The sequence below is a fragment of the Oryctolagus cuniculus genome, chromosome 10 (genome assembly GCF_964237555.1).
Source record: "Oryctolagus cuniculus chromosome 10, mOryCun1.1, whole genome shotgun sequence".
Classification (NCBI taxonomy): domain Eukaryota; kingdom Metazoa; phylum Chordata; class Mammalia; order Lagomorpha; family Leporidae; genus Oryctolagus; species Oryctolagus cuniculus.
The window spans coordinates 84,043,338-84,071,305 of record NC_091441.1 but is presented as its reverse complement, the minus strand read 5'-3'; the positions used below and the strand labels follow the sequence as shown (position 1 = coordinate 84,071,305).

At 43.7% G+C, this 27,968-nt stretch overlaps 1 protein-coding gene across 36 annotated transcripts in view; it reads right to left on the bottom strand.

Annotated features, from left to right (window-relative positions):
• MAGI1 (membrane associated guanylate kinase, WW and PDZ domain containing 1) overlaps nt 1-27,968 on the bottom strand; it is a 685,324-nt gene that overhangs the window by 158,059 nt on the left and 499,297 nt on the right. For 2 of the 36 annotated variants that reach the window (XM_051852235.2, XM_070050631.1), the window contains exon 1: nt 22,424-22,662. The exons of the other annotated variants lie outside the window; for them this stretch is intronic. The gene's annotated coding sequence lies outside the window, so the exon portion shown is untranslated. Of the gene's footprint in view, nt 1-22,423; nt 22,663-27,968 lie in introns of those variants that run through there. 36 annotated transcript variants of the gene reach the window in all.

The window sequence follows — 27,968 nt, the reverse complement described above, 5'->3', positions numbered from 1 at the left end:
AAGCTCAATTCCCTCCTCACACGCCCGGAGGGCTGCACTCCATCCACCGTCCCATCACTTTAAATAAATACAGGAAAAATCGAATGGGGAATTTCTAGGCTACCTACACCGACTTGACTCAGTGCTATGATCGAAGCACTCCCTCGACTGACAGCACGGGTAATTGGTTGATTAAATATTCCCACAATCCTCTAAAGGTTAAAAAAATTAAACGGCCATCAAACTCACAGCTGTTAGCTCCTAGCTTTGCCATCGATCATTAACATTAAGTCCTGAGACCTTCAAAGGCAGCCAGCAAGCAGGAGTGAGAAAGGCGAAAAAGGAATTTCAGGCCCTCAATTCCAGGCTGGAAATTCACGCACAAAGCTGAGAAGCCAGGCGCCAAAAAAACTGGACAAAGCTCATGATATTTCAAGAAGGCTAATATTCACACATCTGAGTATTCTCATCTACCTCTGCCGATTTCTGGATTTCTTGCAAAGATCCATCCTAAAATCACTGCTGTTGGGCTGGAGTCACAGAGGACAAGCAACAGCTCCCATGCGACACAAGCAGTGCCTCTGAAGAAGCAAGTCCCAGCCCTCGTCGCTGTTGAGCTTGGGATGCGACCACAAGGACACTGAGCCAACTTCTGCAACATCGTCTCCCAAGTTCCTTGTGCTTCTGAGAGATGGTAAGTACCAAGTGGCAGCTTCCCCAAAAGTGGGGACTATTACTCCTTACATAAAGTAAGTTATTTTTATGGACTACCTTTATTACGTTGACATAGTTTAAAAATCCCAAGAGGACTTAACTGCGTACTGCTGATTAATTCCTCATTGCTACCATTTAGCAAGCTTGGGGAGCCTTTTATCTGCCAAGGGCCATTTGGATATTTACAACCTCGTTTGCAGGCCATACAAAATTAGCAACTTAAACATTAGCAGCCATAGATATATGAAGATCAAGTCCAGCCTGCAGTTGCCTTGGCAGGGCCAGATCAAATGATCCTGTGGGTCTTATATGACCCACAGGCAGGTTGCCCCCACCCATGACCTACATCAAGGAAATATTAGAACACCTTGAAGAAGGTGGTGTGAAATTTAGGCTTCATAAAACTAAGAGTTACCTATTCTCACTTTTCTTCTCCTCCATGATACTGACACAAATTCACCTAAGATGGCAACATTTTTATAAGATTTTTTTATTATTATTTATTTGAGACACAGAGTTACAGACACACAGAGAGAGACAGAGAAAAAGGTCCTCCATCCGTTGGTTCATTCCCCAAATGGCCGCAATGTCTGGAGCTGCACTGATCCGAAACCAGGAGCCACATACTTCTTCCCGGTCTCCCATGCAGGTGCAGGGGTCCATGAACTTGTGCCATCTTCTACTGCTTTCCCAGGCCACAGCAGAGAGCTGGACTGGAAGAGGAGTAACCGGGACTAGAACTGGTGCCCATACGGGATGCTGGCGCCGCAGGTGGAGGATTAACCCACTGTGCCACGGCACTGGCCTCAACGGCAGCATTTTTCTAACAGTGCTAAATGCATCTAGCATTTTTTCTGAACTGATATTTTTCAATGCAGTAGAATTACCAGCCAATTTGTGCTACCTAATGTAGCAGAAGCCCCTCATCTATGCACTGCAGGGATCTGAGATGACTCCACGCACCACGCACCATGGCACAGACAGGGACTAGAGCCTAAGGTCACCACAGATACACAAGCAAGTGTGGTACTGTCCCCACAGAGTGGGCCATTCAATGGACCTGGCACTGACAGAGTATACCACTCTCTGAAAGACACTGGACAGGTTACAGAACCACCTGCAGCTCCATGTCTGAGTCTGTAACATGAAGGAAATGCCACCCACCACAAGGGGCTGTTGCAATAATTTAAATTTGATAATCCAGTTAAGTACTTTGCATGGTGCCTGGCAGAAAGCAAATGCTCAGCAAATGTCAACTCTCATTTCTTTCCTCCCTTCCCAAGGCAAAAATCAGTCACTGTGCCAATACACCATTTTGCCATTCAAATTACTGCCATTACTTAAAGCGTAATTGCAATGCATTTTCTTCTAAAAATGAGAAAGAAATCTTAGAATTTCTACTCCCAAAAAGAAAAGATGTTGAATACTTTTTTAAATGGTAGTAAAATACACAGAACAAGCAAGTCACCATTTGAACCATTTATAAGCATGCATTCACAATGTTGTCCCACGATCTTCTTAAACATTTCTTGGCCCCAAACAGAAACTCGATAAAAATTAAGCATTCATTCTTTATTTCCCTCTCTCCCCCCAACTGCTAGCAGGTACTCCAGGCCTACCCATTTGGGATGTTTCCTATACATTTGTAATCACACAATACATGGCCTTTTGAGTCTGGCTTCTCTCACGATGTGTGAAGTTTTCAATGGCATACTGTAACATGTATCAGTGTTTCATTCCTTTTCATGACTTGACAGTACCCTGTAATATGGATAAAGCACATTTCCAAAGGTATTTAGATAGCTATGCTGTTCCCACCGTTCAGCAATTACAATAGTATGCTGCCAGGAGCACTGACGTGCAAGTTTGTGTTTTAACACCTGGTGTCCACTCTTTGCAGTGTATGCCATACAATAGGACAAGTTTTAAAGGTTTAAACATACATACAACATATATAATACATATGAACATATATATGTATGCATAAGATGCATACACATATACAAGTACACAAGTAGATATAATGGATCAGTGGTTACTACACAAACACATATACACATAGCAAATAATGTGGGCAGTAGTAAGCCTTTAATGCATTCATTTGCTTAAGGCCTTCTCTTCTTTCTACAGCACTAGCTGATCTTGACGTTCTCCCATCTTTGCATTTATAATCTCTTAATATCCTTGCCATATTCCACCTGCTTACGTAACATGCAAACATCTCTTACAGTGGCTAGCTCCTAGTAAGTGGTCAAAGTCCCCTAACTGAATGAACAGGCGAATCAGTATCACCTTACATACAGCACAGACAGAATAATCTGCTGCACCAAGACCCACTTCATAGTTACAGTCAAGGTTCAAAGCAGGTCATCTTCCAGTGGTGAGAGTTTCCTTTGTTTTTGTTTCTGTGTGCCTTTTTTTTTTTTTTTTGGACAGGCAGAGTGGACAGTGAGAGAGAGAGAGACAGAGAGAAAGGTCTTCCTTTGCCGTTGGTTCACCCTCCAATGGCTGCCACAGCTGGTGCGCTGAGGCCGGCGCACCGCGCTGATCCGAAGGCAGGAGCCAGGTGCATCTCCTAGTCTCCCATGGGGTGCAGGGCCCAAGCACTTGGGCCATCCTCCACTGCACTCCCTGGCCACAGCAGAGAGCTGGCCTGGAAGAGGGGCAACCAGGACAGAATCTGGCGCCCCGACCGGGACTAGAACCCGGTGTGCCGGCATCGCAGGTGTAGGATTAGCCTACTGAGCCGCGGCAGCGGCCGGAGAGTGTCCTTTGAATGTCAACCACTGAATGTCACCAGCGTCACCCATGTCACTGCATTAGGCAAGTGCTAAGACTGACTTTGACTTCACTCTACTACCACAAAACTTCTCCAGAACTGTATAGCAAGTCAAAATTTAGCACAGTTCCATGCTAGAATCCACGCTGGCAATGTTGTGGTATGTGGTTCCCATAAGCTTCTATTTGCCCTTCTTAGAAATAGACAATAATCCCCGTGCCTTGAAGTGGCTATGAAAACTGAATGACGTAATGCAAGTGAACTGCTTAATGAAGTGCTTGGCATACAGGTAGGATAATTAATCATACCTCTTACCATTCAACTGGAAGGTTCAGAGCATAACCTAGATCTCCATCCAGTAAATTCTCACAAAATACAAAAGAAATGTCTGGAAAATTAATTCCAAATGCTCCAATTTAGACCTCCGGGTTTTTAATCAATGTACCAACAAATCTCAAATTTATACCTAGAGCTGCCAACTGACCTACAGACTTGCTTATTACCCAAATACCTATGTGAAATCTTCACTTAGATCTCTGAGACACCTTAGAACTAACAGAATGCATGGCTAAGATCTTACCATTGGGGAAAGTTGGGTGCAGTTACACAGAAACTCTTTACTATGCTTGCAACTTTCTGGGTCTTAAATCATTTTAAAATTAAAAATGATAATACTAATATGTAATTTTTACAAGTAATTATTACTATTTATAATTTCTTGATATATTATTAGTTTACAGTTATAGTGTTTATTTATAATGATAATAAAGCCAACATGGCCCACATTGAACTGGCATTAATTTGCTTGCCATCCCCCACATTCTTCTCAGAAAGTGAACCATTGTCCAAACAAGTACTCGGGTGCAGCACTTAGGCCTGCTCCTCACCTGGTAAAGAGCAGTGTTAGGAACACATGACCTGCAGCGGCCATGGTGGTGCAAAGGGTAAAGTTGCTACTTGGGACTCCAGCATCCCACATAGGAATTCCTGGATTCGATTTCCACCTCTGGTTCCAATCCAGTCCCTTCCTAACGTGCCTTGGGAGACAGAAGATGAAGGCCCAGGAACTTGTACCCCTGCCAATCATATGGGAGACTCAGAAAGTGTTGCTGGTTTCAGCCTGACCCAGCCCTGGCTGCTGTGGACATTTCGGGAGAGATCCAGCAGATGGAAGATCTCTGTCTCTGCCTATCACTCAGCCTTTCATTCCAATTTTAGTATATGTGCCGCCAAAGCGAGCATGAGCCTTTCAAATAAATAAATAAGCTGTTTAAAAAAGAACCTATGCCCTGATGTGTCATGCCACCAGACTGCAGGGTACAAATCGTGGTTCCTTAAGTTTCCAGTCTGTGACCTTGGTCAAGTTATTTGACCTTTCCATACTTCAGTTTCTTCATCTATAAAATGAGAAAAAGACCTGTGGTGTAGAGTTAACGATATGTGGGGCCAATACACTCAAGTATGTCAAATGATGTACTGCACATTATAAGTATTTAATAAAAATGTAACTATTATTATTAGTTTCCCTTAGCCTTATACCCAGACCTAACACCTATTCTAAACTTGATCACTGCTTGCCCCCTCAACAGCCACCAACTATAATAACCAGCCACCATCTTCACCCACCAGGAATCTGCACATAATCCCATTACATCTCTGTTCCCAGACTCCCCTCCCTACAATCCATTCTCTATAGTGCAGTAAACTTCCTAAAACCTAAATCAAATCATTTCCTCTTCTACTCCAGCGGTTTCCATTCAACGCTCTAATGATTTCCTATTGAGAACAAAATTAAAAAAAAAATCCTAACAGTAGTCTAAAAAGTTCTACATGAGCTCACTCCTGCTTTCCTCTTCTGATCTCATCTGCCTCCACTCTTACTAATTGCCCAACACAATGGCCTTGAACGTGGCAAAGCTTTAGCACTTGCTGTTGGTGGCATGGATTGCTACTTGATCTGCAACACATCTATTCTCCTGTCCTCTCTAAGCAATTCCCAATTTTTCAGGGTCGGGTGGCATCCTGGAATAGACACTACATGTCCACCCTGCCTTGCAGCTAGACATAACCAAGCGACTACATTCCAGCCAATGAGAGCTAATCACAAATAGTATGTGTAACTTTCAGGAGAAGACCTTAAATGGAGACGGCACATCTCTCTTTAGCTCTTCCTCAGGCCGACTGCATGCAATGCAAATATGACAGCTCAAGCTTGGAGCAAGAGGCTGGAAAAAATGAAACGCAACAAGAGAAAAGGAGCCAAAAGCTGTGGAAGGCAAAGCTAAAATATAGAAGGACTCTGGGGTCAGGTGATCAACCAGCTGTACTAAGCTCTAGGTTACTGACCTCTAAGGCAGCATTAGTGCACTCCTATTCTGCTTCTGTTGATGTCTCCCATCCAGTTCGGTAGAACAGTTGCCCTCCCAGATTCCTGCAAGGATGCCCCTCCCTCATCAGCCACGTCTGCACTCCAACAGCACCGTCGCAGGGGTGCCCGGGTTCAGCAGGACCATTCCTTCTCCCCCAGTTTCTATCACATGGCTCTAGGCTTTCTTTGCAGCACTTGATAACTCAAGAAAGTGCAGATCTATTTCTTTAATACCTGTTGCTTTTCATCCAAGCTACTTGGAGCTCCCCTGTGCACTCCGGACAGCTCCCAGCAAACATAAGGAATGGAACACCTATTTTTTTTTCCCCGCAAGTCGCCTGGTTTTGCATTTCCTTCAAGTCAGTGGACTGAATACAACCCAACATTTATTGAGCTCCTACTGGATGGAGGCACTGCAGGAGACCATAGAGAAACACACATAGAGGAGACATGGTTACTGGCAACAAGAGTTTTAGAACTGACAATACTACACTCCACATTCTCAGCACAATGTGATACATTCAAAGAGCAGAGTGAGCTGCTGTTAACTTCTGCTCAGCCTTTGCTTAGAAAGGAACTCAACGGCCAGTGTTGTGGTACAACAGGTTAAGTCGCAGCTTGAGATAACTACATCCTGTAAGAGAATGCGAGTTGGAGTCCCAGTTACTCTGCTTCTGATCCAGATCCTTGCCAATACATGTGGGAAACAATAGATGATAGTTCAAATATTTGAGTTCCCACATGGGAGACCCAGATGGAGTTCTAGATTCTTGGCAGCCTGGCCCAGCCCTGGCCATTACAGCCATTTTAGAGGTAAATCAACAGATGGAAGCTCTCTGTCTCTTCTCCCCTCTCTGTCTCTCTTCCTCTCTCTCTGATACATTTTATTTGAAAGGCAGAACAGCAATCTCAAAAACAAAAAGAACAGTAAGAAGCTCAAGAAGCTCAAACCTTACTCATTATTTTCTTTTTTGGATCAGTTTTGTCACACACTGCAATTATTTGTTTAGTATTTTGACTATCACAAAATATGGGCATCTTCCAAAATACAGTTTCAATATGTCATTAAATACCCAATTTTTGAAGAATTCTGTCATTTCAAAATCATCCTCTCAAAATCACTTTCCAAACTTCGAAGATGCTGGCAAACCTTCTGAGAAGCGTAGCAAGTAGGATTCTACCAAACTCATGCTGAAAGCTATACACACAGTCCTTTAACCAAACCACAACAGGTGAATCCTAAAAGATCTTTCAAAGCTTTCTCTGGGCCTTTAAAAGGGATTGTCTGGGTATTGAAGATAAGTCTCTTGGTCCAATTTAATTAAGATGGAAGATTTGAAAACTGAAAGTTGCAAAGCCTTAGGATATCATTCCAAATATTACCTCCATTCAATGCAAATTTTTCTACTGCTACCCAAGAACATGTGAAAGCATGCATTGCTTATGTCATTTCTAGACTAGGAATGTTTGTAAAAAACGCAATCACTACTCAAAAGTGGATTCTCTGGCCAGAGTCAAGCCTTGAGATGACTGAATTCTGACAATTTGACTACAAGCTCACAAGAGTAAGAACTACCCGGAAGCTGCTGAGCCATACGGCCCAGCTAAACTGTTCCTAGATGTGTGACCCTCAGAAATCCTACGGGATAACAAAAGTTTGTCGTTGCTGTTTTCAAAAAGAAAGGTCACTGGGAGTCTAATTTGTGGATGATGTTAGGGCAGGAATACTGTCTAATTTGAAATACAATTTGAAGTAATATTTCAGAGTTAGAAGGCATTTTTGGCTAAGTGTTTTAGAAAGAGAAATACATGGGTCTGGCATTGTGGCAGAGCAGGTAAGCTACCACTGCTTCTGATCCAGCTCCCTGCTAATGTGCCTAGGAAAGCAGCAAATGACAGTCCAAAACCTTGGGCTCCTGCACCCACGTGGGAGACGAGGCTGGAGTTCCTGGCTCCTCCTGGCTTTTACCTGGCCCAGACTTAGCTCTTGAGGCCATTTAGGGGGTTTCTCTATTTCTGTTTCTATTTCTCTGTTACTCTGCCTTTCAAACAAATGAACAACATTTTTTTTTTTAATTTAAAAATGAAAGACCATAGTCTTAGACTGGGCTGAGCCATGTGACTTGGGCAAGTGTCTTGGTAACTATTCCATGCCCCAGTTACTTGCAATAAATAAAAAAAAAATCAGAAAATAAGCTCACAGTGACCAGTGCACTGCATACAGCAAGTACTGAGTCAAGGTTCACTGTAATGTCAACAAGGTTAGCAAGAGTGAACCAGGATTTGAATCCAGGTCTGGATGACTTCAAATGCCAACCTCAGTTCAATACGAAATCCTATTCCAATTTTTTCATTCCTGGTCGCCAACCCTGGGCACCTGCAGGAGGCTTCAGCTCTGATTTTGAAGGCATGAAAGCTGCAGGGCCTCTGGCAGGAGAGAGGGTGGGTTTATTTAACCCCATCTCCATTGCAGGTAATTTCTACAGCAGCAAGGACAAAAACTGAATGGAGGGTGAGTGCCAGCTCTCCATGTGGGGGACAAGGCACCATATGGCCCTGCAATTAGGGAGGAAGAAGAATGCCAAGGGCAAAAACAACCCTGGCAAAACCCAGTATAGATGGTAAGAAAAGTCAGCTCAGGCCAGCTTCTTCTGTGTTCTTGTTTCCCAAGGGCCTTGGCTGTCCCTCCTTACCAGGAATATGAAACGGATCTGAAAGATGAAAAGCAAGTCTGATGATAGTGGGTATTTCTAATACCAGGTCATTAAATCAATTTTCCCCTTTGCTACAAGCCTGGTGCAGGAACAGCTCTTCAAAGGGAATATCAGCTTTAAGAGAAGATCATCGGTAACTTTGAAGAAGGCTAACAACCGCCCTCTCCACGTGTGCAAAGGAAGGCAGGTGAACAAGATGAGACGCCTCGACTCTCCCAGCTCTGAAATAAGCCTGGGACTGCAGGCACCAAGCCAGAGAGGGTGACAGGGAGGGGAGGAAGGAAGCTTCGCAGTCAACCCTGACCAGTCTCTGAGACACGGTTGGATTCGAGGGGAAAACCACGGAGCAGGGACTCGAGAGAATTTCTAGAAGTATTCCAGGTATGTTTTGCAACTAGGAAAATAACGAATATAGTAATCTTTTCAATGTGGAAAGTAATCCAAATGTTCCGTGTCTTTCTCTTTTAATGGAATTAAACTATCAATGACATTTAAATAACATCATTCATTGAGCTGAAAGCTATTTTATGCATTTGACTATGAAAGGATGATTCAAAAAAAAAAAAAAGCTAAGCCCTGTATTTGGCAGAATGGAAATTAATATTTCTTAAAATAGAGTTCAGTTAGGTAATCTCTATCTTAATTATGACACCTCAATATTTCTTCTTGACAGCTTACAGTCAAAATCACCCTTGACTGTTGCTGCTTTGGTTAAACTGCAGCTGATGGAATTGGCTTGGATTCAAGGATCATATTGAATTTTTAAAAAACACACAATAACCACCAGAATCGCATGCACTGTTGGATAAGATGTTCACACCATAAGGGGCACATGGAAACTAACACGAACAGAAAAAGCTGACTTGTGTCTCTGTTCCTGTTCACTCTGGGACCTTCACCCACCATGTGAAAGGCACGGCACCAACTGTAGTATCTGTGTGCTTTTCCCTCGACCTTTAAGCTAGCACATGTTGTCAACTTTGACATAAACATACAGAATATCATATCTCAGCATATGATGTTTTACTACACAGTATTGTTCTAATTTTATCTCCCCTACCAAGCTGTAGATTAGAGGAAAAGGCAGGATTCATATTAACTCCTAGAATACGGTAGGTTCCTAGCTTCCAACACTTCCAATAGGAGGGTCTCAGGAAACTGGTAATGGATATTGATAATTAAACAAAAAGTGATACATCCCTGAAAATATTTCCAGAGCTTACTTTTCCTGGAGGTTTCCATATATATATATATATATATATATATATATGTGTGTGTGTGTATCATATATACATGCATACGTATATGTAATATGTATGTATGCATATGTATATATGTATATAATGCATATTATACATATAACCCATAATATATAATACATAATATATAATATGTATATATTATATATATACATGTATGTATGTATATAATGGGCCTGTTGCAACACCTACAAAGGTAAAATAAATCACAATAAATTCCTGTGCCTTCTAGAAGAAGCCCATCCTTCCAACAGTGTGAGCTGAGACTTAGATGGTAAGTGTACTGCTCGTGCCTATCAAGTCTCCATTACCTATTTTCCTACATTCTAGATACTGCCGTCCATGTGCCCCTGACCTAGCTAACTAGCACAGCCCATTCCCTAGTCCAGGTGTTCAGGAGTGGCCATGTGCCCCAGTTTAATCAGAAGCAATACTATCTGAGGACTATGGTTGTAACCACTGATGAAAAGAAATTCACTTTTCATGCAGGCTGTTACGTTGCAAGCAAGGGGATCTAAAGCTGCAAGGAATAATCCCGTTCCCACCAGACAGAAGACACCAACACAGCAGATGGTAGGAGAGATACAGGGACAGATTCCTAAGATGCTTTGGATACCTAGATGCAGCCATGCCTATAGGCAGTCTATCTTGAGACATTGTCATTAGGGGAGCCAACAAATTTTCTTTTCTGGCTGAGTCAGTTTGAATTCAGATATGAACTATGGCCACAGAGTTTCTCGTGAAACATGGCTATTAATTGAGGATAGTACAGGCTCACTACACTCAGGTCTTTCACAGTATCTCCCCACCCACTTACTCCAACATGATCTGCCTTTATTCTGCATCCATTCCTTGCATTTAAATTCTATGTGTAGTCCACGACTACATCACCAATATTTATGCCAACATGTCTTTGCTTCTGCCATTATCTCTCCCTGTGAGATCCTTCCTTCTTTCTCTGCCTAGCAAACTCCTATTGCTACTACAAAGCCCATCCCCTGGCCCCACCCCGTGGAGCCATACCCAGCAGTCACAAACAGGAATAATCACTCCCTTCTCTGTGCTCCCCTTATATTTGTCCCTTCTTATGGCAACTGCCACACCGGTTTACTGTTATGCATTCATATGTCTCTCCCCAATTTTTTCTTTATTATCTTTTGTTTCCTAAAACCTTAATGTTCAGTGAGTGGGAAAGAGAAGCGATCAAAGAGGGTCAGAGAAGAAAGATAGATTCAGAGCAGCAGTCTCCAGAGCCTGGCTGAGATATATAACAAAGCAAATATCAGGAGATCAGCATTAGATTCACATATTCAAAACAACCTTCCAACCCCTCACCTTCCTAGGAAGAATCATTAGAGTGTTGATTACACAGGAAACAATCAAATTAGGAGTCCACGCTCTCCCCTAATCCTCTAAAAATCACACATTTAAAAAGATAGGATGGGGCAGACACTGTAGTGTACTGGGTTAAGCCTTGCCTTGCAGCAATGGTGCCCACATGCTGGTTCAAGTCCTGGCTGCTCCTCTTCTGATCCAGCTCTCTGCTATGGCCTGGGAAAGCAGCAGTAGAAGACAGCCTAAGTCCTCGGGCCCCTGCACCCACATGGGAGATTCAGAGTTTCAGGCTTCTGGCTTCAGCATGACCCAGATCTAGCCATTTTGTATGTTTGGGGAGTGAATCTGTGGATGGAAGATAGCTCGCTCTCTCCCTCTCTCTCTCCCCCTCTCCCTCATTCTGTCATTCAAATAAATAAATCTTTAAAAAAATAAATGAAGAGACAGATCACGAACTTAATGATGTTTTAAATGTTAACACAACTGTCCCTCTTCTTTTAAGACTTTATTTATTTGAGGGGTAGAGTTAGAGAGAGAGGGAGAGACAGAGAAACGTCTTCCATGTACCAGTTCACTCCCCAGATGGCTACAAAGGCACAAACTGGGCCGATCCAAAGCCAGGAACCAGGAGTTTCTTCCAGGTCTCTCATGCGGGTGCAGGGACCCAAGTACTTGTACCATCTTCTACTGCTTTCTCAGGTACATTAGCAGAGAGCAAGATTAGAGAGGAGCAGCCAGGACAAGAACTAGCACCCATACAGGATACCGGTTTTGCAGATGGAGGCTTAGTCCACAATGCCAGAGCACCAGTCCCACAACTCTCTTTTACTCTGCCTTTTTTATTAATCTGTAGGCAGCAAAATAAGGTCGAAAGCAGAAAGCAGCATTACTTGGTGTAAGGTTAACAATGGCATCAAGACTTCCAAATTCTCAAGAGTCAACAAAATACTGATATAAGCAGGCAGACAGGATTAAAATGATTAGATTTGTAAACTGGAGACCAGGACTTCACGCTGCCCCCTTTGTGATCTCACACCCCTCCCTGACCTCAACTATACACACCCGCCATCAGACTAGGTAACTACTCCCTTTTGGAAGTGACTGGAGTGCCTCTCTCTTGTTTGTCTGGACACCTCTTGACTTGGGCTCTCCTGCCCACGTGCCCTCTCCCCCTTGCAGCCTCTGGTCTACTCCCTGGAAAAGCCTGGTAACTTTCTAAGTTCCTTCTCCCTCTTATGAAGTCCCCACTTTCCTGTGTATTTCTCTCTCTAAATCAATGTTAAACTGTACCATGTTGCCTGTTTCATTTATAAGCAACCGATATTTAGGATTCTTATCTAACTATATGGCAAAAATCCTCAAAATATTAACTTTAAAATAATTTGTAAGATTTTGAGTAAAGGTCCCCGAAATCAATACCACAGCTAAGAAAAATACTTTCAAGGGAAATTTTCGAACCACACTGAGAGGTACATATCAACTTTCAGTGTAATCATGAAACACTGTCATATATCTTTTTTTCTTTCTCTCATCCCAAAACCTTTTTCTTGTGTTAAGCATTTTCTGACCAGAACAAGTTAGACCGAGTTTAACCGTAATAGTCCCAAAGCTCTTAGAAATCTGGCAAATAAAATATTAAGGGTATCAAAAGGAGCATGTAATTGAGCTGAAAAATTAATTCCAGCCTCAATGTGGTTCTCCTAGATGAGGATCCATTAGACACTGCACTCTCGTGTAACCCTCGTGGAGCAAGGCTGCGGCCCCAGCCAGACAGGCAGCAGTGAATCCAGGGCCACAGAGTGGGCGTTCGCCCTGGGGGAGAAGGTGCCCGTGTTTCACACCGGAGTGTTTCAGGCCCTAACCCAGCTCTGCACCCCAGCTTCCTGCTAATGCAGACCCTGGATGGCAATGCCTCCTGCCACCCACACGGGAGACCTGGATGGAGTTCAGCCTGGCCAAGCCCTGGCCAATGCAGGCATTTGGGGGAGTGAACAAGCAGATGGGAACTCACTCACACTCTCTCTCCCTCTCAAAATGAATGAATGAATAACAAAAACTAGAAACTCAGAGTGACTACTTTTTCTCCATTTGGTCCTGAATCCTTTTCTTTTATGAAACAAGACATACATACCACCTACGATCAAAGAGAAAACATTCTTCCCTAAAACCTTGCCAAGGGGCCATCTGAAATGGATATCCTATTCTCTAGGGAACAAGAACAACAATAAAAAAAGATGTCTGTGTCCTTTTAACCTGGACCCGCATTTGTGATCCTGGGCCAAAGCATATGTGCTTAATAACTGGGGTGTAAGGAAACATATGTTAAATAACTCACTACAGCACCACTTGGATCAAAAGCAGGGCAGGGCTTTGCTCCCTGTTCGGAGACACAAAGAGAGCCGGCTTCCTTCGCACTTAGGCAGACTGTGTACAACTAGTTAGCATATGAAGAGAGCCCCTTGCTCATGCCCACTTTCTGGAAACAAAAGCAGTCTGTCCTCAATATAAATAGTTTACATACCAATGGTTTCTAATTAACCTTGCACCAGTAGTATTGACCATATCCCATTTTCTTTCTTAGCCTCAGGAACCTAGGAAAGGACTAACCCACAGACTTGTTCCACCTCCCCAAGGACAGGCTTGGGGGGGGGGGGGGGCTTGAAACCAAGTCTGTATTTGAGTATCAGCTCTACCCCTTCTGAATTGTGTGAACAGAGCCAAGTGACTTAACCTCTTTCACTCCCCATACATTCATTCCTGCAGCAGAGACGTTAACTTTCCCCTAAGATCAGTGTGATGAAATCCCATAGGCAAAGTGCTCATCTCAAAGATGGGGCCAAAGGAAAAGTCACACCATACACTGACAATGAATCTTTGTTTTTTTAAAGATTTATATTTACTTATTTGAGAGGTAGAGTTACAGACAGTGAGAGGGAGTAAGAGAAAGGTGTTCCACCCACTGGTTCACTCTCCAAATGGCCACAATGGCTGGAGCTGGGCTGATCTGATGCCAAGAGTTTCTTTGGGGTCTCCCACATGGGAGCAGGGGCCCAAGCACTCAGGATACCTTCCACTGCTCTCCCAGTTTGGATTGGAAGAGGAGCAACTGAGACTAGAACCAGCGCCCATACGGGATGCCGGTGCCACAACGGAGGGTTAACCCACTACATCATAGAGTCAGGCCCCGACAACGATTCTTTACAGATTTAGTACCATGTAAGCTATGAGCAACACTGTAGATCAATGATCACAACCCCTAAGAGATTTCTTAATTCCTATTTGCCTTCCTGGACCACTCCAGCTAAAATGACAAACCCCTTTATTCTCTCTCCCCTCTCCCAGCTTTATTACTTTACTCTGCAGAGTGTATCACTGCCTGGCATTTGACATTTATTTTGGGTTTCTTTTCTATATTCGTGCTCCATAACGTAAGCTGAGTTGAGCTCATGACTACATTCCCTGTACCTGAAATAGTAGCTGGCAAAAACAGGTCTTCCATAGGTATCTACAGGATGGTGGGCTAAATTTAAGTCCAAAAAAAGACAGTGGGTGACACACTGTTATGTTATGTTTGGGGGGGAAGAAGATGTATTTATTAAAAGGATTGCTGACACTGTAGATTGCTTTATGCTCAAGATAGAATTGTCATCTACCTATGCAACAAATATTTCTGCACAGTGTGCTTCAGAAAGATACCTGCTGGACACTGCAAAAGGGGTGATGATTCATCAGATTCCACCCTTAAAGAAGTTTTACTTCACACATACTGGACTGCATCTTCCATGCACTATCACTCCTCGTTCCCTGATAACTGCCCCTCCCCATTATTCCACATAGGAAGAGCAAATACAGAAAGGGTAGAACACTTCCCACTGTGGGAAGGGAGGAGGCAGATGTGCCCAGAGCAGCAGGAAGCCTGAGACAGGGCTGCAGAGTTCCCTAAGGTGCGGCAAGCCTAGGGTCCCAATTTTACCAAATTTCCAAAGCATATCATCAAAAACATTTTGTTGGAAATATAATTACGTGATACCTACCAAAAACTTCAAGATATTGTGAAATGTAATCAGGCAATGCATACCAAAAGCTTTTTTAAAAGCATGTACTTTTCTAAGGAAATCTGTCCTAAAGAAATACAAGAAATGTGGACATTCATGAATACATGAAGGTATTCTTAACAGAGCTATCAAAAGAAGACAATGATTACTGTAGGTAATAGAACCAATGAAGAACTTACTTTCACGTGGTAAAATTCAGTTTAATAATTAAAAGTGTATGTTTGGGGGCATAACAGATAAAGCTGCCACCTGCATTGCCGGCATCCCATATGGGCACCGGTTCTAGTCCCGGCTGCTCCACTTCCAATCCAGCTCTCTACTATGCCCTGGGAAAGCAATAGAAGATGGCCCAAGTCCTTGGGCCCCTACACCCACTTGGGAGACCCGAAAGAAGTTCCTGACTCCTGGCTTTGGATCAGCACAGCTCTGGCCACTGTGGCCAATTGGAGAATGAATCAGCAGATGGAAGACCTGTCTCTCTCCCTCTCTGCCTGACCTCTCTGTGTGTAACTGACTTTCAAATAAATAAATAAATTAATCTTTAAAAAAAAAAGTTTATGTTTGAGGACAATTAGGCTACATAAGTAAATAAAAGTAGAATACAAAACAATATATACAACAGCAGTGGTCTCTCTGTGTGTAAGAGAGGTGATGAAGCAGGTATAGATGTAGATATAAGCATGCCTGAATGTTCAAGATTATTCCTGGATTATGGATGTAATAAGACTTTCTTTTATCCTTACCCGCTTGTATATTTTCCAGGTTCTCCATAATAAATGATTACTATTTTTTTAATGCTGGATTTTATTATCCAAAGACTCCAAGTTCTTGTGTCTGTAAGTAAGTAAAGAGGAAATGCCTCAAAGATCATCAGGAGCGAGGCTGTATTTATCACTCCCTGCAGCAGGGAGAACACACACTGGGGAGAAGTCTGGGCCATCTCAGTAACAGGACATTGCCAGGCACTTGCTTAGCATCAGGACACTTGTCAGGTAACTTATGTGACCTGGAGGGGGTTCAGAGAAGCAGGGCTTTGTCCTAGACCGGATGCTATTAAGAAGCAGGAGTACTTCTGTGATTGTGTATCCACATACATCTTACCCAGGAAGCAGGAAGCACAAAGCCACACAACAACTGCCAACAGGTAAAGCAGCAGCCATCATTCACATCAGCCAGTAGACGAGGATGCCTGGCCATTTCTGCAATCTTGATAATTTTCATGTTTTGTTTGTATTAAGATGTGATCAAAAACATGTGTTCTTGTTTTTGACCATAAACAAACCAGTAGACACAACAAAGCTCAAGTGATACTACCAGGCCAGCTCTTGAAGCTATGCATATGAGGGATTTTCAAAGAAGTTTATGGAAAATGCATGGATTTTAAAAATTTTTGCAAAATAAACCTATCTTTTTTTAAATGAAAGATCAGTTTTATTTTTATTTATTAGTATGCATTTCAAAGGCAAAGAGAGAGAGAGAGAGATCATCTCTATTCTTGGTTCACTCTTCAAATGCCAACATCAGCTAGGATTGGGCCAGGACAAATTCTGGGACACGGAACTCAATCTGGATCTCCCAGGTGGTTGGCAAGGATCCAAATATTTGAACCATCACCACTGCCTCTCGAAGCGCACACCAGCAGGAAGTTGGAAGCAATCCAGAGGGGAAGCTAAACTGAGGCTCTCCCCCATAGAATGTGGGCATACCAAGCTTGAATCCAATGTCACCACACAACTTTTTTGATGTACCCTCAAATATGCTTTCCAAAATACAGATGGCCGCCTCCCTATCCAAGATTGGCAGATTCAACCAACTTCAGACCAAAAATAATTGGGGAGAACACCTACATCAGTATGCAATATGCACAGACTTTTTTTAAAATTGTTGTTAATCCCTAAATAACATAACCGCAATCGACACAACCTTTACATTGTATTAAGAATTATAAGCCATCTACAGATGACTTAAAGTACACGGGAGGATACATTAGATACAAAGAGTATCTCATTTTATATAAAGGACGTGAGTGTCCATCAATTCTGGTACCCATGAGGGGTCCTGGAAGCAACCTTCTGAGGCTCTCACGACATGACTGTATGGAGGACTATGCAGTGTGATTAGTGTCATCTCTAATAACAAGCGTAATACCAACATGATGGAGTTGTTTTTCAGCTTAAGTAACATACATGAGTGTGATTTATAAGTCAGGCACTGCTAGACAGATGTTACTATTTGGCTACCATCTTCAACATCATTGTCATTTCTATCAATCCTAACATAGGAGGATCTGTTTCTTCAGGGTGGGGGAGGCTGTAACAGAAACTTATGCCTTAGTTTGTTTACCAAGGTGATGAAAGATTATGGAAATTAAGATGGAATCTTAGAAACGGTCACAATTCAAAACACAGACATCCCTTCACAACTCTTTAATGTGTTACTGTTGACAAAGCCGTACCAAGGAACAAAGTTGAACACCTATCCCTAAACACAACAACTTAAAAGAAATCAAAGAATTGGCCAAAGTGGGCAAAGCTAAGAGGGGCACCATCTCAGCAGCTTACTTTCAGTGGTCCAGCCAAAACAGAATGAAGAAATGAAGGCAAATGTGGCCCAGTACTAACATTTGGGTGTACATATGCTATTTACAACGCAACAATCTGGGGCAGTACAGCAGGTTAAGCTGCCTCTTGGGACACCTGCACCCTCTTTCAAAGTGTTGGTTCCAGTCCTTGCTACTCACTTAAGATCCACCTTCCTGGTAAAGTGCCTCGGAAGACAGCGAATAATGGCCCAAGTATCTGGGTCCCTGCCACCCACATGGGAGAGCTGAATCAGGTTCCTGGCTCCTGACTTCAGCCTGCCTCAGACTCAGCTGTCGTGGATCATTTGGGGAGTGAACCAGCAGATGGAAGCTTACCCTCCATTTCCACCTTTCAAATAAATTAAAAAAACTCTGCAAAAAAGATGACATTAAAAATATACTATATATACATAGAACTCCTAATAGTTTCTTCCCATACTCTCATCAATCATATTGCACTCAAGAAACCATTTCTCTAATGGACCTACTTATGACAGGGAAGAATTGTGGGAGTGAATGTAAGATGTGCGTCAAAGACGTGTTAGAACTGGTGCTCATTGTAACGCAATCATAAATTCTTAGGTGACTCACACTCTAGCCATCTACTCATTCTAAAATACCTGCACAGCTCCCGAGAAGGATCAAATTCTGTGCAAAGTATCAGAAGCCTATGAAGTCTGGTCCAAACAACACTAACAGGGTCTCTCTCATGTGCCATCTCTATGTGCGGGGTGATGTACCAGTGGCTGCATAGGAATTCCATCTGGCAGACACCCTCCCCACAACCAATACACTTCGAATCCCATCTAAGGGCTGTAGGTACTCGACCAGGGATAAGAAACCAAACAGCCCATAATAAAAGAGTCACAGTAAGAGTAAGTTACACAGAAAAATAATAACACCGAACTCGGCAGAACTACATCTCTGAACACTTTCGCTTCTCACGGATGCACGCACATGGTAGGATATGTTCTAAAAAAACAAGCAAAACTCTGACCAATGAGAATAAAACTCCTCTATTCTTCCAGTCCCTCCAGAGGCAACCAGTGTTTTCTATACTTGTGTACACTTGCATTATTTACTTAAAAACATAAATGGTAACTAACTCCAAACATTACTCAATATCTTGCTTTGTCTGACTGAACAACATTCTCATTCAGTCATTTATTGAGCAACTATTGAGCAGCAAGCACTATTCTAAAGCCACAGAGAGGTGATCAAAAGAGACACAAGTCTTGTCTTCATATCTCGGGGTCTGTTCCCTAACAGTATATACACAGCAGGGCATTGTACAATGGCTGTGAATTCACTCTACTGTAAGGACAGATGGTCCCAACTTACAATGGTTACACTTATAGTTTGTCAACTTTCCAGTGGTGTTACAGTGATATGGCATCAGTGAAAACCATACCTCAAAGTCTGAATGTAAGTATCTCCCCCAGGCTAGCAATATATGGCTTGATTCTCTCGGGCAATATTGGGCAACACCAGCAAAACCTAGTACCCAGTCAGCTATGGAAGTCACATGAGTGAGTAACTGCTAAGTTATGACAGTATGATAGTTTACATGGATCAAAAGCATTTCAATTTCAGAGGGATTTATCAGAAGAGAACTTCATCTTAATTCCAGGAGCATCTATATGTGCTACAATTTAACCACTTATTGATTGCTGTGTTTATTTCCATTTACCACATGCTTTTTTGTAAGCATTGGGCTTAAAATGTCTTCGTTCATAAACAAATATTTTGCATAAACCCTCAACAGCTGTTCAAAACATGCTACTCTATGTCAATGTTGTATTTTCAAAACGTTTCATTCCATGACTTATTTTTAGTTTGCCAACATCTATAAAGCCACATCAGAGGACATACTTATTCTAGAATTGCTAAAGTAAGATTCCAATTGATTATTTGCAACAGTTTTGCAGATTATATTACAGTTTTTAAGAGCTTAGGAAGAAAGTAAATGTCATAGTCAATCCATTTTTTTCTCCCTTGCAACTGTTAAGTGTGGTGCTAATTCTTCCAGCTGGTTTTCAGACAGTTTTAAAATTAACTTTGAAGTTTCCCTAACCCTTAAAAGTCAGTGATTACTTTGCCAAGACAAACAGAGCTCCTACTGAAAGAGTCGGAATTCACCAAATCCTTAAACATTTCCAATGCAGACTTTCTGGGCTCTGTGTGGGTGGTGTGAGTGTGTGATGACTGTGGCAGGTCCCTGATACACTACCATCAAAGAAGCGATGATGCTAAGCCATGGTTACACTATGCTATGCTACAAAGTAACAACATACCCAAATGCAGGAGACTATACCCATTTCCAAAACAGACATCATCCGAATATTTCTTGAGCGTCTACTTTGTGTGTACCAGGCCTAGTGCTGTTTTAAGTCCATCTTCTATGCAATACAACCCACTCTAAAGATGCAAAAACTGTTTTCTCTCTATCACTGGGCCTTTCAAATAAATAAGTGATCTTTAAACATGTAACAATGGAGGCTGTGAGAGGTTTAAGTTCTTTGACAAGTTCATTCAACTCCTGAGTGACAGAGTTGAATCTAAAGGCCCACAGATTGCCTTGGCTTTAAAAATCTTTAAGTACTGTGACACTGTGCTACCATAACTTCAGAATACATCTGATAACACCTGCCTATGAATTACGCGGTAAGCATTTTATACCGATTACCATCTAACACATCATGTAGGATTTATATGGGATAACTCATGAATTCTGGAAAGGTAGGATCCAAGATTCAACCCACATCTATCTCACTTCACAGTGAGTGTTGTGCCTTTTTTTTTTTTTTTTTTTTTTGACAGGCAGAGTGGACAGTGAGAAAGAGAGAGAGAAAGGTCTTCCTTTACCGTTGGTTCACCCTCCAATGGCCGCCTGATCCGATGGCAGGAGCCAGGTGCTTCTCCTGGTCTCCCATGGGGTGCAGGGCCCAAGCACTTGGGCCATCCTCCACTGCACTCCTGGGCCACAGCAGAGAGCTGGCCTGGAAGAGGGGCAACCGGGACAGAATCCGGCGCCCCGACCGGGACTAGAACCTGGTGTGCCGGCGCCGCAAGGCGGAGGATTAGCCTAGTGAGCCACGGCGCCCGCCTGTGTGGTGCTTTTTTATTCAAGGCACCCCAGAAGGAGGAAGCCCATGAGGAAGGTTTAACACACGTGTTACACAAGGAGGCAAGGATGAACACAGCTGAACCTTGAGGTGATACTACCTCCATTCAAACCCCAGCTCCGTCACTGTGCACACTGGACAAACCTCACTGCTTCTGCTGATCTGTTAAGTGGGGATGCTATTCTTGGTGGCATGTGTGTACTGAAGAGGATAATATATGGAAAGAATGGAAAACAGTGTCTGGTCTATATTTACCATCTTTACAGACCTTGCTGTGATGGCTACACCCCCATATTCAATCTCCTGTGTTGCTCTATCCCACACAACAGATCTCAGAGCCTGGAGTTCAAACACAACACAGGTTGCAGAAGAGGCCGACGGAGCTTCCTTATTAGGAGAATAGGAAGGATGAAGTTCAACTGAGGAGGAAAGAGAAGCAGAGGCACTCCGGACCTCCCATCCAACAGCTCCTCAAGCAAGAAAGGGTTTCGCATCACCGCGGGGCCCAAAACAGCTGCCACACACTTGCTGATAGGGATCCACTGTGGTCTGGGGGGGAGAACAGCTGCTCAGAGCAGCCAGCACGGCTGCCAACACTGACATTTCCTGGGGCTGGGCAGGAAAGCCAAGGAAACCAGCGCCACAGGGTACCCACGGGCATCGCAGGTGGACGGAGCGCGCCTTCGGGGCAACCTTCTGCCCACAGATCAACAACCCCCATGAGGGTATGGAGAGGGCAACTGGCACACAGCAGGCCAAAAAGGCCTGGGCTATGCCACACTGCCTTTGCCTGTCCATGGGAGAACGACGAAGGCCCTACAACAGGGCTCTGCACAAAAGCTCCCCACCCCAACCCGGCCCCTTCTCTGTCCCTCTATTTTCTCCAGCTGAGGCCAGCTTGATGCAAACACCACTCCTAAAGCAGCTCAAAGATACAGAAGCTGCGGTGAGCCAACAGTTCACTGAGCAGCAGCAGCAGGCCGGCGGCCCGGGGTCCGTAGGAAAAGCTAAAGTAAACCATCCTCGGAAGGACTCCTCCCCCAGTCCACGGCCGAGAGCACAGCCAGCCTGGCGCGCGCTGGCCGCCCGCGTCTCCTTCCACCTGCCCCACGCTGCAGCCGCGGCGCTCCCGGAGCGTGGGGCCCTGCCGCTCGGCTGCGCGGCCGAGACGCCTGCCCAGAAAACATGGCTGGTGGAGCCGCGGCGCTGCCGTGCGCTGCGCTGCGAGGCGAGCGGCGCGCGAGGGAGCGTCTAGGGAGGGATCGGCCGCCGGCCAGGAGAGGTCGGAGGTGGGGAACTTGAACGCCCCGGCCAAAGCCAAGCGCAGCGCATGCCAGCTGCCCCCGCGCGGCTGCGCCCTGCTTCCCTTCCTTCCTTTTCCTCCCTTGCTCTGTCTTCCCTGCTTCCCCTCTTCCTGGTCCCTGCCCAGTCTCCTTCCTGCTTGCCTGACTCCCCTCCCCTGCTGCTGCTGTCACTTCCAAGCCCGAGGACAAAACCCGCTCGCCCGCGGTTACCTGCGCGCCTCTAGCCGCACCGAGGTCCGCGTCGGTCACTGCCGGAGCCCAGGCGCGCCCTCAGCCGCCGCCCGCCTCATCCCCGCGCGCGTCTGAGCTGCCCGGCGGCGGCAGCTGCTCCTTTTATGGGGCCCGCAGGCAGGAGGCACAGACCGGGCGGGCGTCCCCAGCCTCGCTCGTCAAAGCGCGCTATTCACACTCGGGGGCTGCTGCCGGACCCCCTCCTCCCTCCTCTCCCCCCAAGAGTGCGAGCCTAGCTGCCCCTACCCACGTGGCCTTGCCCAAGGTGGGTGGGGGTGGGGAACGAGCCAGACTTTGAGGGCACCCACTAGGAGAGGAGGTCACGTGGTCCTGGCCCAGGGTAGCCCACTAGGAGTTGCTGCCACCTGGGTAATAGACCCACGTGGAGAAGCCAAACACCAGGTGTGGGTTTACTTAGAAACAAGGCAGAAACACAGCTGAACCTCCCATCATCATCACCTTATAATAATGAGTAAATAGTACTTGCTATTTCATTCTATTTTTACAATATTTATTTATTGTATTTATTTGAAAGACAGGGTGACAGAGGCATTTTTCCATCTGCTGGTTCACTACCTCAAATAGCAGAAGCTAGGAGCCAGGAACTGCATCAGGCTCTACCAGATAGGTGTCAGGGACCCAAGAACTTGGGCTATCATCTGCTGCCTCCTAGGTCCATTAGGAGGCAACTGGATGGGAAGAGGAGTGGCCAGGACTCAATAGGGGTTTTAAGACCAGGCTGGAGCCACTGGGTCACATACACTGACCCCCGAACTCATTATTTTATGAGATGATTACTAAGAAACCATTCTCTTTGGGCACAGACCATTTTGAAAGCAGTGTGCTATGTCCACTTTGGTTAACACAAATCCCAACCTATCTTCACTCTTTTTGATAGAAAAACTACACTGACCTTGGCTCCCAAAGATACAAGCTAACCACCTTAGCTGGCTTTCCAAGAGTGCCTTAAACAGCTCTCCCAGCCCTAGGCTCCAGCCCCCAAGCTGATGCATCTCTTCCAGGCAGCCTTTGAAGAGGTGACCTATTTGTTTTCCCTTTGAAAGATGAGAAGGATGAAACTCCCAGAGGTTAAGTAAATGTCAAAGGTCACTCAGCTAAGAAGCCACAGCAGTGTGGCAGGTCTGCCCAAGTTGAAGGTCCTGGATTTTGGTCTTCCTGCGATACTGTGCTTTGACTTTTGGAAGATATTTTACCTCTTCACTGACAAGAATAAAGCTTAAAAATAAAAAAAAAAAATTGGATTCCCCAGGCCAAGAAAAAAATTCCAGAGCCCCCTTTGAACCTGTAGCCCCTCTGGACAATTTTAGTACTAATTTTATGTGGACCCTGGCCACAGGCAGTAGTGGGGTATTCACAGGAAATTATCAATTGGACTACTTTGGCCCCTAGCTCACTCACATCAATACCTGAAATAGCAAATCATCTCCCAAGAAGAAAGCACAAGCCAATTGTTTGATATGCTTCAAAATTATGAAAATGATTTTTCCACGTGAATTATAGAATCAGAGAACAATGAAGCAGGCCTCCCTTCTGGGTGTGGAAAGGCATTAGCTAGAAGAGTAAATAATAGCACTGTCTACTCCTGTGTCTTTAATTTTAAGCAGTCACAGAGCAAAGATATGACATGAGGCATTCCCCCAAAGCTGAGCTGGTACAATTCCTCTCTGTGGAGCTCATCAGAGGATTAGATAAGTCTGATTCTGATAAGATGCAGGCAAATCTAAGTTTGTGACTTCAAAATGGAGAAGGCCGCGAGATACTTCTGCAGGAGAGAAAGTGATTTTTCAATTTTGCATAATTACATTAGGTCTTTCAATGGCTAGAGTGGAGTATCTGAAGCACCTGGTATTCTGGCATTGAGGATCTCAAATACTGAGCGTGAGGAGCCAGAAAACCTGTAATTAGAAATCTGAAGCACTTACCATCTCTGATAAAGAGCACTGGCATGCACCCTACTCAGGTAATAGGTGTGTGTGTGTGTGTCCCAATTTCTCAACACTGAGATCTTAGCAGGCCAAGTCTTACAAGCCTCAGGGGGTAGGAAAAGGAGAATTAAAAGCAGCAGAGAAACAACAAGAAAAAAGCCCACTTCACAAAACTCTAAGAAGCGTGATTTAGAAAAAGATATTTGAACACATATTCCAAAGAAGCTTGCATTTGTCATGGCGGTGAATGCATAGCTTATTCTCTGAGGCAGCTGGAGAAATTCTTTACCGCCTTCCTGATTCTGAGTTACACAACTTTCTGGTTACATCTGCACTTGGAGCAGATTTTCCTAGAAGCTCTCACCCTGTTACGGGTAAAGGCTTCCGGGAACAAGAAAACAAGGGCCTGGTAGTGCTGTCTCCATTCTTTTGTCTGTCTCCACTCATATATATTAAAAACAGTTTCCTTTGAACACATCTAGCTTTTCTGAGGTCCTGAATTACTTACTTTGGGAAGTGCCTGTGAAAACCGAAATTTGCATCTATCTGTACGGCCTAGTTTAGACAATCATAAGTCCATAGCCAATCTTAACACAACACATATGAACCTTCAACATATGCCAACCAGTTGAATGTATTATGCCTTAAAAAAGATACTGAGATGAATTCATAGGATCTGAATAATACACCAATCAATTTATGTCTGCCATTCACAGAGATGCTCATTGTAACATTTCTACATTCTCCTGTAACTTGAGATTTCTTCTCTGTTCAGTGGAAGGACTCTGTCTAAAGGACATTTAGTCCCTGCTCAAACATAAGAAGCTGGGTTCTAAACCCAGTTGAAAAAGGAAGAAAAAAGTCATACTCATTATTGTTCACTCAAGGCACCGCCATCATTTTATTTTCAATGACAATACTGATTGCTTTTTTCTTTTGAGCCCTTCAAGATGGATGGAAAAATTAAGTCTGATTTAATCTCTATCAACTATGCATGGTAAAACAATATTAAGTCATATGTTTGGAGTTTGAGTAGCTACAGGCACTTTCTACATCAAACCCAACTGGCCACCCAGAACTTAACTTTGTCTGCGGTAGGTATGAATCTTATCCTACACTTTTGTCGTTGGTGTTTATTTTCTTTAAAGACCTAACATTATGGCCCTAACATTAAACAGAAATAATTCAGCTTGGCTTTGAAAGTTTTGTCTTCAAATACAACATCCTTTCCCTTTTATCCATTCAACAGACAGGAGGGTACTTCAAAAAGTTCTTATAAAATGGAATTAAATCGTAAGTTTATTCTGGTGCAAAAAAATGTTGAAATCCATGAATAATTTGTTTCATAATTTGCATTTCCTATGAACTTTTTGAAGCTCTGTCCTATGTTCTGAGCACTTCCTGCAAGGGTACATTCTTCTAGATACTAGAGCCACAACAACCTGTGTCCAGCTAAAATCTTAACATCGATATTGCAAATGTATAAAGAGGTGACCCACAATTATCTGCCCTAGTAATGGTGCTATAATGGGAAGTGCAAATGAATAAATAAAGCCCAGGAAAGTCTCTCTCTGGTTTTCGGAAATGCTTTATATTCTTTCTAATTGGTAATAGGAATATGGCTGTAGACTGGCATGGATAAACAAAGACCTTGTACTCTGAGATCTCCTGTTCGGGTAGATATTCCCATCCACACCCACTGGCTCTGTGATTGTGGGCAATAATTCAATTTTGGTAATTCTCAGTTTCTTCATTTGTATTTTTTAAACTGAGGCGCTAAGAATACTTTCCTTGAAGTGGTGTGAATTAAGTAGGATCATAGAGGTAAATCAGTGGACTTATCACAGTGATTGTGAACATCTTTTTCTTTAATTATGGCTACCACCAATGAGCTTTCTTAGATTTTTTTTCTCCCCAACCAACCCCTGCTTCCAATAAAATGTAATGCAACAGAAATATTGCAATATGCTTAAGTACTGTAGATAGATTTGTATTTATACATAAAAATAGTAAGTTTTTTTTCATTCCCCTAAGAACCAACATACAAACACTTAGGGGTGACATCACCTCCTATTGAGAAGGCATGGTAAAGAGGCTGCCACATAATGCTGGTTCAGTTTTAGCAAATATAACAATAAGGAAAATTAAATAAATGTAAGATTCTATGTCCCAAGACTACCAAAGGGCAGAATAAAGTCCAGTACAAAGATACAAAGGGAACATCAGCTGGCACCCAGGAAGTTGGAGCCCAAAACCAGTAGCAGAGCAGGTTACATATGGAGGTTTTGTTGAGCACAAATCAAAAGAGCTTCTTGCTGATGGACAAGACACAGGACCCAAAGCAGCAGGGCAGCTGGACAAGGGTGATTACAACTCTCAGCAAGTCATTTGATGCTACCAATCACTTGTACCTGCAAAGAGGAGCCAGGATAACAGCAAAGGGCTCTAGAATCAATGTTTTTGGACACAGTTCTCCTTGCCTAAAAACTCTCCTTCCACCCCTCTATCCATCCAAGTAGCACTTCTCATTGAAGTGCACCCAAAATTCCACTTCCTTTGGGAAGTCTTCTACAACATGAGGGCTTTCAATCTTCAGACAAACTGGCACTAAGGGGCATTCCTATAGTAACTGACCACAGTTTTTCTTCACAAGTGTCAAAGTCATGAATGACGAGCAAAGACTGAAAAAGTTTTATGCTGAAGACAAAACAACCGAATGCAATGTGGAATCCTGGGTTGGATCATACAACAACAAAGAGACATCAGTGGGAGTAAGAATGTGCAACCTGAAGTGTCCATTAACAGTACTGTGTTTCAGGGCAGGTATTGTGTTGTTCCTTGGGACATCCACATCCCAAGTTCAAGTCCTGGCTACTCCACTTCATATACAGCTTCCTGATAAAGTGTCCATGGAAAGCAACTAATGATGGCTCAATTATATGCATTCCTCCCTGCCACCCATGTGGGAGATCCAGATGGAGTTCCTGGCTCCAGGCTTCAGTCTTGCCCAGCCCTGGCTATTGCTGGTATTTGGGGGAATGAACTAGTGGATGGAAGATTGATTTTTCTCTCCCTCTCGCTGTCTCTCTCTCGACTTCTCCATCATTTTGCTTTCAAATAAATAAAAATCAAATTCTCTTGGTCCTTTCCATAACCCAAGAGTGTTCAGTCAAAAAAATAAAAAACAGTATTTTGTCAATGTTATTTAATTACTATTTTTTTAAAAAAGATTTATTTATTTGAAAGGCAGAGTTATAGAAAGAGAGGAAGACACACACACACACACACACACACACATATACATGGGTCTTCTATCCTTTGGATTACTCCCCAAAGGGCAACAATGGCCAGAGCTGGTCCAAGCTGAAGCCAGCAGTCAGGAGCCAGAAGTCTCTTCCAGGTATCCCATGTGGGTAGCAGGGGCCTAAGCACCGGGGGCATTGTCCACTGTTTTCCCAGGTGCATCAGCAGGAAGCTGGTTGTATCAGAAGTGGAGCAGCTGGAACATGAACCAGCACCCATATGAGATACAGGCATCATAGACAGCAGCTTAAAGCACTATGCCACAATGCCAGCCC